Here is a 9,797-nt window from a genome sequence, read left to right as displayed (position 1 = left end):
AATCAGAACAGGATATGAAACAGGAACCTCTGGAGCGAGYGTGAGTCGGACGCAGATGTAAAAGCCTTCAGGAGCACACGCTGCTTGCTGACGTTTGTCARAAAGGGGACGGTCTGCAATCCCAGCCCAAACAGATGTGTTGCAATAGGCACAGGAAGAGATCAGTCTTAGTGTCCCCTGATGGCTTCTCCTGGAGATTTGAGGTTATGCCAGCTTTTGTCTGTGATCAGCCCCGRTCTGGAATGAAGCTTTTCTTCCCAGACACGACGTGTTCTTGTTTTGGTGTCTGTGAGGCAGAGACTTGATGTGAACCTGGGTGGKGGAGCAGCAGCTTCTTACAACTTGTAACTTCCCTCTATTTGCATAAGAATTAGCCAGAGGAAGAAAAATATTTATGCTCTTTTTGTATGTGAAGTGTAGAAACCGAAGGGATTCTCACTGAGGTTTCCCAACTGTGCTGTCACAGAGGTTTGCAGCCCACACTGCAAATTCACCCCAGAGCATCTTCCACGGTGATCAGCTCCAGCCTCTGGTCCTGTGTAACCTCTTCCCCTTCCCCCTGCCCTYCCCCAGCTCCTGGCATCTTCCTTATCTCTGATACCCCTCATCTGACCCCTCCATTCCTGCTCTCAGAGTGTCTCCTCCAGAAGCTGGACAAATGGACAGATCTGTCAGGAGATGCAAGAAGGGAACCCAGGGTTATCTCGGTGTGCAGGTTATCAAAGAAAATGTATCTGGGAAGCAGATACATATAGCAGATACATATAGCAGATACATATAGCAGATATCAAGAAATGTATCTGGGAGCAGCACAAGTCATCCCAAGCTGGAGACAAGTGGAGGCTGGGCTGGTGAGCTCCTCAGGACCAAAGATGAGAACTCTGAAAATAGTGSTGAGGCACCCTGAAGGCAGAAAGAGGTGCCTGAGATTGAGAAATGTGGAAGGAAAATYAGTTTTTTGGAATGCATTTGGGGATTTTGAAGTAGCTTCCTCTGTAAGGAAGGGCTTCCTGGAATTCTTTAACTGGTTTTATACCCAGAAGGGAATTCTTTGGCACTGGATTCGATACACACATGGGATTTCACTTTGCACTGAGGCTGCCCTGTGACAAACCACCTCCAAAATGTGATCAGCAAAGTTTTCCTCAGATGCAAACTCTGTGAATGCTTCCACGTTGGACTCCTGCTTGCTCATTCCTCGGCTGGTTTGTCAAAACTTCACAACATTTAGGCTGCTTTTCCTTGCAGTGCTGAGTCATTCTCTGAATGGAGTGAGAATTAAAGGGTTTGTTACTGTAAATTTTGCTGGCCTCTGTCTGAAATTCAAGTGAGAAAAACTGCAATGTCAGTTSACTTAAAAATGAGCTTCTAAAAGAACCTTTGTCTTTAAAACTTTTATATTTTTTTAACACTTACACGTATTTTGTTTTCTCTGTCGCTTGTTGGTCTCTTTAATTATACCATGGGAATCTGAACTGTGGCAGGATCAGACACAGAAAAAGCATGGCCAAAGGAAAACAGAAGTTTTATTGGTTTTAAGTAGATTTTTCAATCTAAGAGGTGACTTTCCTAAAAAGGCAAGTTGACATCTGTTTGCAAAGGTTCTTTTACAGCCCAGAGAAGCTGTGGCTGGAATGGCTTCCCCATCCTTGGAAGTGTTCACAGCCAGGTTGGGTGGGACTTTGAGCAACCTGGGATAGTGGAAAGTGTCCCTGTCCATGGCAGGGGGTGAGACTGGATGAACTTTAAGATCCCTTCGAACCCAAACCAGTCTGGGACTCTCTGATTCATGTCCAGTRCATACAGGACTGGTGGGGCACGTATGTGCTGCAGCCTCTTTGCGGGGCACAACCAAAGCCATAATTTTAAGGATTATCTTCATCCACACAGAGGAAAAATCAGTTTTCAAAATTCTTTACTGGTGATGAAATGTGAGCCAGAACACTGTTGGGTTTTCTGATGTCAGTGTGAGCTGATGGAGTTGGCAATAAGAAAAAATATCCTTTAATTATAGGCTAAACATGTTTAAAAGAAGTCACTGAGACATAGATGGTATAGAACCCCATATTACTATTATTATACTGAGTAAAAAAAAGAGCCCATAAGCTGTTCTCTCTCCTTCTCCCTCCTCTGTTAAAAAATTAGTTTCTTTGTCACGTGTAAGAGCTGTACAAGTAACAGGAACAAAACATGTAGGTGTTCTGAACAGAGTCATTAAACAACATTTGTTAAGCATGCCAAGTTCTGGACGAATTCATTCTGTAGCTTTTCTGTTTCATGTGCTCAGGTGATGAAGAATTATGCAGAACCTCCATCAGTGGCAATTTTATTTCTTGCCTTGAATATAATTGTGACTCAGAATGAAAATGTCACTGAGACATGGGCTTTGGTGAGACTCTGGCTGCTGGTTCCAATCACCCTGTAACCAGAATGGGCTCTGCTGGTGATTCAGGAGCCAAACTCCACTTTCAGCAGAAAAAGCAGTAGTTGATGAGCTATGAATTAAAAAATGTTACATTCAATGGTTCTTCATAGAAAGAGCATTATTGATGAAATAGAAGCAGTTGATGGTGAGAAGTCYGTCCTCCCAGATGTTAAAATTGAATAGAAACCCTTTTGTTTTTTCCATTTTTTGCAGTCTTTTCTTCCATATAGTATTTCTAACTAACTTCTTTCTGAATCTTCCATGATCTGCCATAATGGCATCATGTAATTATATATACAATAATGATTATCTATACATAAAGATTAAATATTAAATGTTATATATTCATGTATATGACATGGCAGTGGTTTTGACTGTGATAGCTGCCATCWGCACAGACATCCAGGAGGAAGCTTGCAGCCCTCAGGCACTGTTCACAAACTGGGAAAGTTTGGGAACTTGTGGTCTTGGGGCTGGATGCACCCACTASCACTGTACTTGATATGCACTCCCACTCGGGACTGAGTCTACCTCCCTTCTCTGCAGAGTTTCAAATGCCATTGCTCTGAATGATTCTTCGCCCACAGAAGGAGGGAGGAATTCAAATCAGCTGGGGAGCAAAGCACTCTCTGCTGGGAATAGGAGGAAAGAGGGTTTCTGGTGGTGGGAGAAGTGGGGGAGGAAATGAAACCACTTTTGGGGAGAAGTGGGTTCTGCAGTATGGGAAGATAAGGMTGGAGTTAAGTGGGACCAGGATGAGAGAGTAACAGACATTGGCAATGGGGAAAGGGAAAATGGATCTTCATCAAGCCTTAGCCATAGGAAGAAAGGGAAGGATAATACACTGATGGCGAAAACCCTAAAACTTGGGTTTTTAACATGAGGATACCCAGCCTGATGATTTGAGGTGACCCTTGTCTTTCCAAAACTGCTCTCCTTAGCTGGAYGAGGTGCTGCACTTCTGGCCAAACCCCTGCAGGCCCCAGCAGTGATTTTAGCAGTGCCATCCCCGTGGGAGTTGCTGGACACCCTTTCAGTTCCCTGCAGGAAGCAGCAGCCAGTTCTGGTGTCTGGCACACGTCACCCCTCTGTGTGCTCTGRTTGCTCTGAGTGTAAAGCTGAGCAGCCCAAGCAGAGGTGGGAGAGATCTGCAGCAGGAAAGGAAGGATCAGGGAAGAGCAGCTCTGCTTACGTAGCTGGGTGAGGGTGTTCTCATTGTAGGGATCCCTATTTTTAGGTTTTATACTTTGCCATTATCTCCTTTGCTGTGAGCTGAACTGCTGCCTCCTATTGGTTCCCTTCACCACAATGTGATTACAAAAGATGCAATTTTGACCTCATCACATTTTGGATTTGCTCCTGACCTGCTTATCATGCTAAGCGAGGGTTCCTAGGGAAGGAGCAGCAATCCTTATAGGATCCAAGGCTCCAGGGATAAAATGACCCATCTTCTATCTTGGAATATCAGCATTAGCATACTTGTCCATTCATATATCCACAAACCTGAAATGGGCTTTTACAAGGTGTCCCTCAGATGYTTTTCTTACCAATTCATTTGGAGATCTCCCCATTTGACTTCTTGTTTTTAAGTCTTRAAAATGCAGATGGGTCGGTTACACTTTAAGGCTTCTTCTTGCAATCAAGTTAGAGAAAAAAATTTTTAGACATAATTATATACCCCCGGGAACTGGATCTCGTTCAACTTGCAGAATAAATCACAACAGTTAGTARGACTGTACTGGATTGAAAAAGTCCAGAGAAGAAATATCACACATAAAATGCCTTACTTGCACAARTTTCTATTTATTAATATATTTATGGGCTCATTTACTGCACAGATAATGCAGCAATACAAACTGTTTTGTTTAGATAAAATCAAAACATGTGTATTCCTAAAAGTGAAAGAGTGAAGTCAGATGGATTGTCATKGCTAAATTAGGCAGATTCACCAGCTTTTAAATGCTGCTGGTTTAGGAAGGACAAGGTTGAAGTGGAAAATACCTGCTCTTCATTATGCAGTGGAACTGGAAGGCAGCCAAAGTGTTGGACAATCTAGTCCAAAACTGATTGCTGGACAATCTAATCCAATCTGGTCTGGTCTGAAGGGTGTCTCATCTGTCCCTGGAGCAGAGGGAGCTGCCTGAGCYGTCCACACTGTTTGGATACCGAGGAACTTTCCACATTGCCCCTGTCTCTTGATTTCCCTCCTTTCTGAGAAGGTTCCAAATGTGTTTTGAGATAACACGTGAAAAGGAAACTTCTTGATAATTATTTTTTCTGTTAGCTGCTGGGAAAGTCTTTTCTTTTTTCCCTTCCCAGATTCACATGACTCTCAGGAGCCGAGGAGCAGATAGGTAAGCACTAAAAACAAGCACAGAACCATCTGGTGTGYGGAGGAGGGACGACTCCCACACTGAACTCAGCACGAACGCGCGGCATCTGCGCGGGGCTGGGGCGGCGGGGACAGAGATGTGCAGCACAATCAGCCACACACAGATCTGGCAGTCAGACACCTTGGGGGATGAGTGATGATGCCCAGGACCCTTCCCTTAGCAGCCTAGGGAGCAGGAACAGCCCCGGTGCAGAGRGAAGGGGTCAGAGGACACACATGGGCAAGTGGGGCTTTGCACTCTCAYCGTGTTTTAAGTGTTGTTGTGTTTGTTCCCTGTAAAAAAGGGCAACAAAAAAAATCAGGAGTGTTTGCTCAGCCTGGGGAGGTTTCATCTTTCCTCAACTTGCATGATGGRCACAGCATTCCCTAAGTGGCTAAGGGGAGGAGGAAATTCCTCATGGCTASTTTAGTGGAAGCTTCTTCAGGCTGTGCTGACACCAGGAAAAATGGATTCCCAGTCTTGGTTTCCTTGCAGGCTGGAATTCTTGTAGRCAAACCAGCCCCAGGTCAGGGCTGTTCCATTCAGCAACGCTGCCGGACCTGAGATGAACTCACTAACTCCTCACACATCCACTGGGCAAAACTGACTGAGCTTCCCAAAAATCCTTCTTCCTGTTTTGGGGTCATSCCTCACTCCAGATATACCACTGAGAGAGACCTGTCCTTGCTGGGAGTGAAACTGGTGCTTTCTGAGGCCGGGATGAGATGAACTGTCACAGAGCCAGCAATAAAAGTGTGATGCACAYCAAGCTGCTGAGCAGTGCCACCCTGCTCTGTGTGAAGTCTTTCACCTGCTCTTTCACCTCCCTTTCTCAGTGAGGCTAATGATACTACCTAAGGATACTCCCAAAGGCATGAGTGGTTCATATTTACAGCAAGCTTCAAAGACATAAATGGCTACAGACTGGTAGAGTATTATTATCTGCCACTTTGGAGAGATGCTCCAGATTTGTAGAAAATTGGGCTGTTTATTCCACAATTCAGTGGAAAAGTAAGTCTCTATAGAAACTACCACTTCAGAGGTATTTACATTGCTCCACTGTGAAGCATCTTGAGAAAGAGCATTCCCATAAATAGCTAACTTAAGTTGTTGCATTTAGTATAATAAGGTAATATTTACAAAAGACAGTGTGTGTTCWAAGCATTATTATGGGGTTGCTGTGGATCCATGGACCATATTGTTAAGAGACTCACATTTCTCAACAGGAAAAATAGTGAYGTATAAAAGTAATGCATAAAAATTCCTTCGTGGCCTCCCTGGTGATGAATCTGCCATGAAACTGAAGAGTGAAGCTAATATCTCTGGCAAAGCTGATTCTTTAAAAGTTCATTTCTGAGTAAGATTGCAAGAAAAACACCCACATTTTTAGATGAAGATGCCCTTATATGCATGTGCTTGTAGTTAGAATTYGGGTATTTGTTACTGGTACTGAGCTGGGCAGTTTCCTCCAGCTCTGCTCTTGTAAAGCACCACATGAATGTGCTGGTCTGTGAAAATGAAAATTGTGAAAATGATAATAGTGAAAATGATGCAGATAGGACAAAGAAAATACAAATAGCATTTTTTGTGTTTGCAATGGTGGTGAGAGAAGTAAATTTGGAAAGGTTGGTGAGCACTGGATTGGRAGCTGTGTCCATACTTCCATCCTCTGTCCATTTTTTTCAATAAATAGATCAAGCATTGCAAGAGCTTGATCTGAAAGTCTCAAGTGCCTGCACATCATTGATTTCTTTTTTGGCAGTTGAGTGCTCTGAAAAATGTCAGCCAACACCTTTAATCAGGCCAGTAGCAGTGGAAGTTTATGCTCCAGATGTCAATTAATCACTCTGATGATAAATTATGGCTGAAGAGGTTCTTGGTACCAAAACATCTCATGGTGGCTTCTGCAGGTGCAGAACTAAGAAGCACGGAGGTACCAGTATTGTCTTTTCAAGGTGATAGTTTAAGTCAATTAACTAACAAATGCAACCCCCAAATAACAGCCAATAAAAAAGGAGGGGCCAGGCTGCTGCCTCCTAAATCGGATTTGTTCTCTGACAAATGACTGAATTACAGGTCTTAATAACAACCAATTGTATCGGTGCTGCTTTGACCCATTTTCTCGATCCTGGTGTCTCTCCCGTGSCTTTGTTTTGCTGTTTTCCTTGCCCAAGATTCCCAGAAGCCTTGAATGCAAGACATAATGACACAGCTCCTGGCCTGGTAGCACATTGTGCAGTCTTTTGTTTCAAGCACACAGCATGCACCCAGACTTGCTCATAAAATATCCATAGCAAAATCATGCGATGCCTGTCTCTCTTATACATTTTTAAGAGCTGTGYCCTAAATCCATTAAAAGACTGTGAGAATGAATAGAAGAATAATCCATCCTATCATGGGGGTGGGAAAGGAGTTGGGATCAAGTAACTGGACATATAAAATGAACCATGTGAATTTGCTGGCTACCAAATTTCTGCTATGAGCTCATAGGATCTCTTGAAGTCCAGCTCTTTTGTCTGAATGGATGAAAAGTGTTTGGCACAATAGAACAGAGGAACTTCATACAATAAAAATGGAGCTGGTGTAAGGAGAGGTCAGAGAAACAACAGCTCAAGAGTCAGAAGATGGTGAGCACCATTTGTGTTGATAGAAGGTGCCTTGGCTGTGTGAACTGTGGGACTGCACAACTTTCTGTTATTAATTCATCTTAGTGCAGGAATGGATCGTGTATTGTCCTGGTGTCACTCCTCTCTCTGAGCTTGGTGGAATTCCTTGAGTGAGCAGAATCGATGTTTGCTGGTTAGAAATGGGCCAGAGGACAAACCAGCCTCCATATACTCCTCTAGGACTTCAGTCTGAAGGAAATCCCTTTGACAGAATCTTCAGTAATTAACTTATCACACAACTTTAAAACTTATCACACAACTTACTGTAACTATTAATTCAGGATTTTTCTATTTTGGTCATCTGCTTTTTAAAATGACTTGTTACTAGAACTGCCTTTGCAACTTGTTACTCRAACTGCCTTTGCAACTTGTTACTCTCTTTGCTACTTTCAGTTTCTCTCTGTACTGCCTTGGTTGTAAGTAGGCTGTGGTTTTCTGAAAATGGAACTGAGATGTTTGCTGTGTTTTCTTATACAAGACCTGTGTTAAAAAAAAAAAAAAAAACAAAAAAAAAAAAACCAGAAAAAAAACCAAACAAAAAACCCAACAAGAAACCAAACTCCCAAAACCCAAATGACCACCATAAACCCCAACCTGTACAAAATCTTAATTCTTTCCCCCAAGCATTTGAGTTCCTACTATTAAGACAAGTTTAACAGACAGTATAATTAYTTCATCATGATATTGTGTTCACACCACATCATATCTGAGATTTTTAATAACATTTTCATGGTTAAAGGGTCCCGTTGTGTGTGGGGAGTGTGTGCATAGATCAGCTTGAACATGTGATATGTGGATACTTGACCAAACCTGCAGGGGATGAAGTTTTTACGATCATGGTTTGCCTCCTTYCCTTGTTTGTTTTACAAACAGCAACCTCAATTTTGCATTTCTGTCCCTGGATCCCAAATAATGTCAGGAGGCTTCTGGCTCAAATGGGAGCCCACCCTCCTGGTCTGAGAATGAGGAATTACAATTATGAAAAGCCTGACTCTGCACTCTCACAGGAAAAGGGATGTTATTATTAATATCTCCTCTGTATTTCTATTTTAATATCMTCTCTGATTTTTATTTCATTTTCATATGGTAATTTGATTTTTTAAATTTGATTTTGATTCTTTTCTCTTTCAATTTTAAAATACCTCAGGGTACTTCAGGCACAGAGTTTTTGGTTGGTACATGACCTCAACTGTCATTATCATCAGCTTGTACTAAAATCAGCAATACCTCCTTGACTTGCATTTCATCTGGGCTATTGAATGTGGTTAGAGAGGTTGGGTTCCCAAATCAAGAGCTTGGGACACTCTCTCTGCCTCTCCTCCTCTCTTCTATGGGAAGTTTCATCTTGGTGGGCTCCAGTTTTGGTTGAGTAAGTGGGGACTGAGCAGACACAAGCCATGTCTCCTGCACATTCTGCTCTGGAATTTGGCTGCCAACACTCCTTCCATCGCTTTCCTGCAAAGCTGTGCTTGCCATGTCGGGCCTGACAGGGCCTGGAGTGAACCATTTCCTTCACATCTCCTTTGCTTGTAACAATCTTGAACTTGTTGACCCATGTGCCTATTAATTATTGATATAATGATGCATTATTTAGGCTTGTTTCAGCAGACGGATACATTATTACCAGGCAGACATTTGCCAGACAGGCTGATAGATAACATCCTAAAAAAAGTCTCCAGTTGCCTTTGTACAATAAAGGCCTGTAACTTCATTACTTTCCTCCCAGCCCCCTCCTATTGGTACCATGAAACCTTAATAGGCATCTAAGTGTAATAATGATCTCTGTAGACAATGGGCTGAATCTTGACTGTGCTGGAGCTGTGGTCCTGATATTGGTCAGGCCTCAAAAATACAGAGGAAGTCGCCTTCACCAATCTGCTAAAGCTGGTTTTCCTATGATACAATGAAATTATTTTGTTTTTCAACGCCTTTTTTGTAGACAGGAGAACTGATTTCTGCCTGGTTGCTACGTGCTGTGTTGCAACACCCCAGAACTGCAGGCAGAGCTTGATGTGTATCTCCCAGGGAAACCTGCCTTTGATTTTGTCTACGGATCCAAGGAAAAGGCGTATCAAAATGAATTATCTGTAATTTAAAACATGCGTGCAGAGTGTTTCGGAGCCTTTGGAACTGCAGCATCGCTCCAGAAGGAAGAAGGAGGGAGCCCAGTCCTTGGTGGGAGCGGTGTCAGGATAAGGAGTGCAGTGCTGATAGCAGGGCCGAGGATGTGACAGCTGCTGATGTCTGCTGCTGCCCTCCTTCTGCCTCCTCTGCTGCCCTCCTTCCTCCTCTGCTGCCCTCCTTCCTCCTCCTCTGCTGCCCTCCTTCCTCCTC

The 9,797-nt window shown here is 43.2% G+C and overlaps 1 long non-coding RNA gene across 10 annotated transcripts in view; it reads left to right on the top strand.

Annotated features, from left to right (window-relative positions):
• LOC130576046 (uncharacterized) overlaps positions 1 to 9,797 on the top strand; it is a 116,736-nt gene that overhangs the window by 58,234 nt on the left and 48,705 nt on the right. Inside the window, exons 5-6 of one of the 10 annotated variants that reach the window (XR_008965628.1) lie at positions 4,745 to 4,779; positions 5,293 to 7,971. The exons of 8 other annotated variants lie outside the window; for them this stretch is intronic. This is a non-coding gene — a long non-coding RNA (uncharacterized LOC130576046). Of the gene's footprint in view, positions 1 to 4,744; positions 4,780 to 5,292; positions 7,972 to 9,402; positions 9,792 to 9,797 lie in introns of those variants that run through there. One more of the 10 variants, XR_008965623.1, reaches the window with a different exon arrangement.

Source organism: Malurus melanocephalus, unplaced genomic scaffold (genome assembly GCF_030028575.1).
Source record: "Malurus melanocephalus ecotype Western Australia unplaced genomic scaffold, MMel_1.1 scaffold_125, whole genome shotgun sequence".
NCBI classification, from domain to species: Eukaryota; Metazoa; Chordata; class Aves; order Passeriformes; family Maluridae; genus Malurus; species Malurus melanocephalus.
The sequence above is the reverse complement of the archived record's forward strand: the minus strand, read 5'-3'. Positions and strand labels throughout refer to the sequence as shown.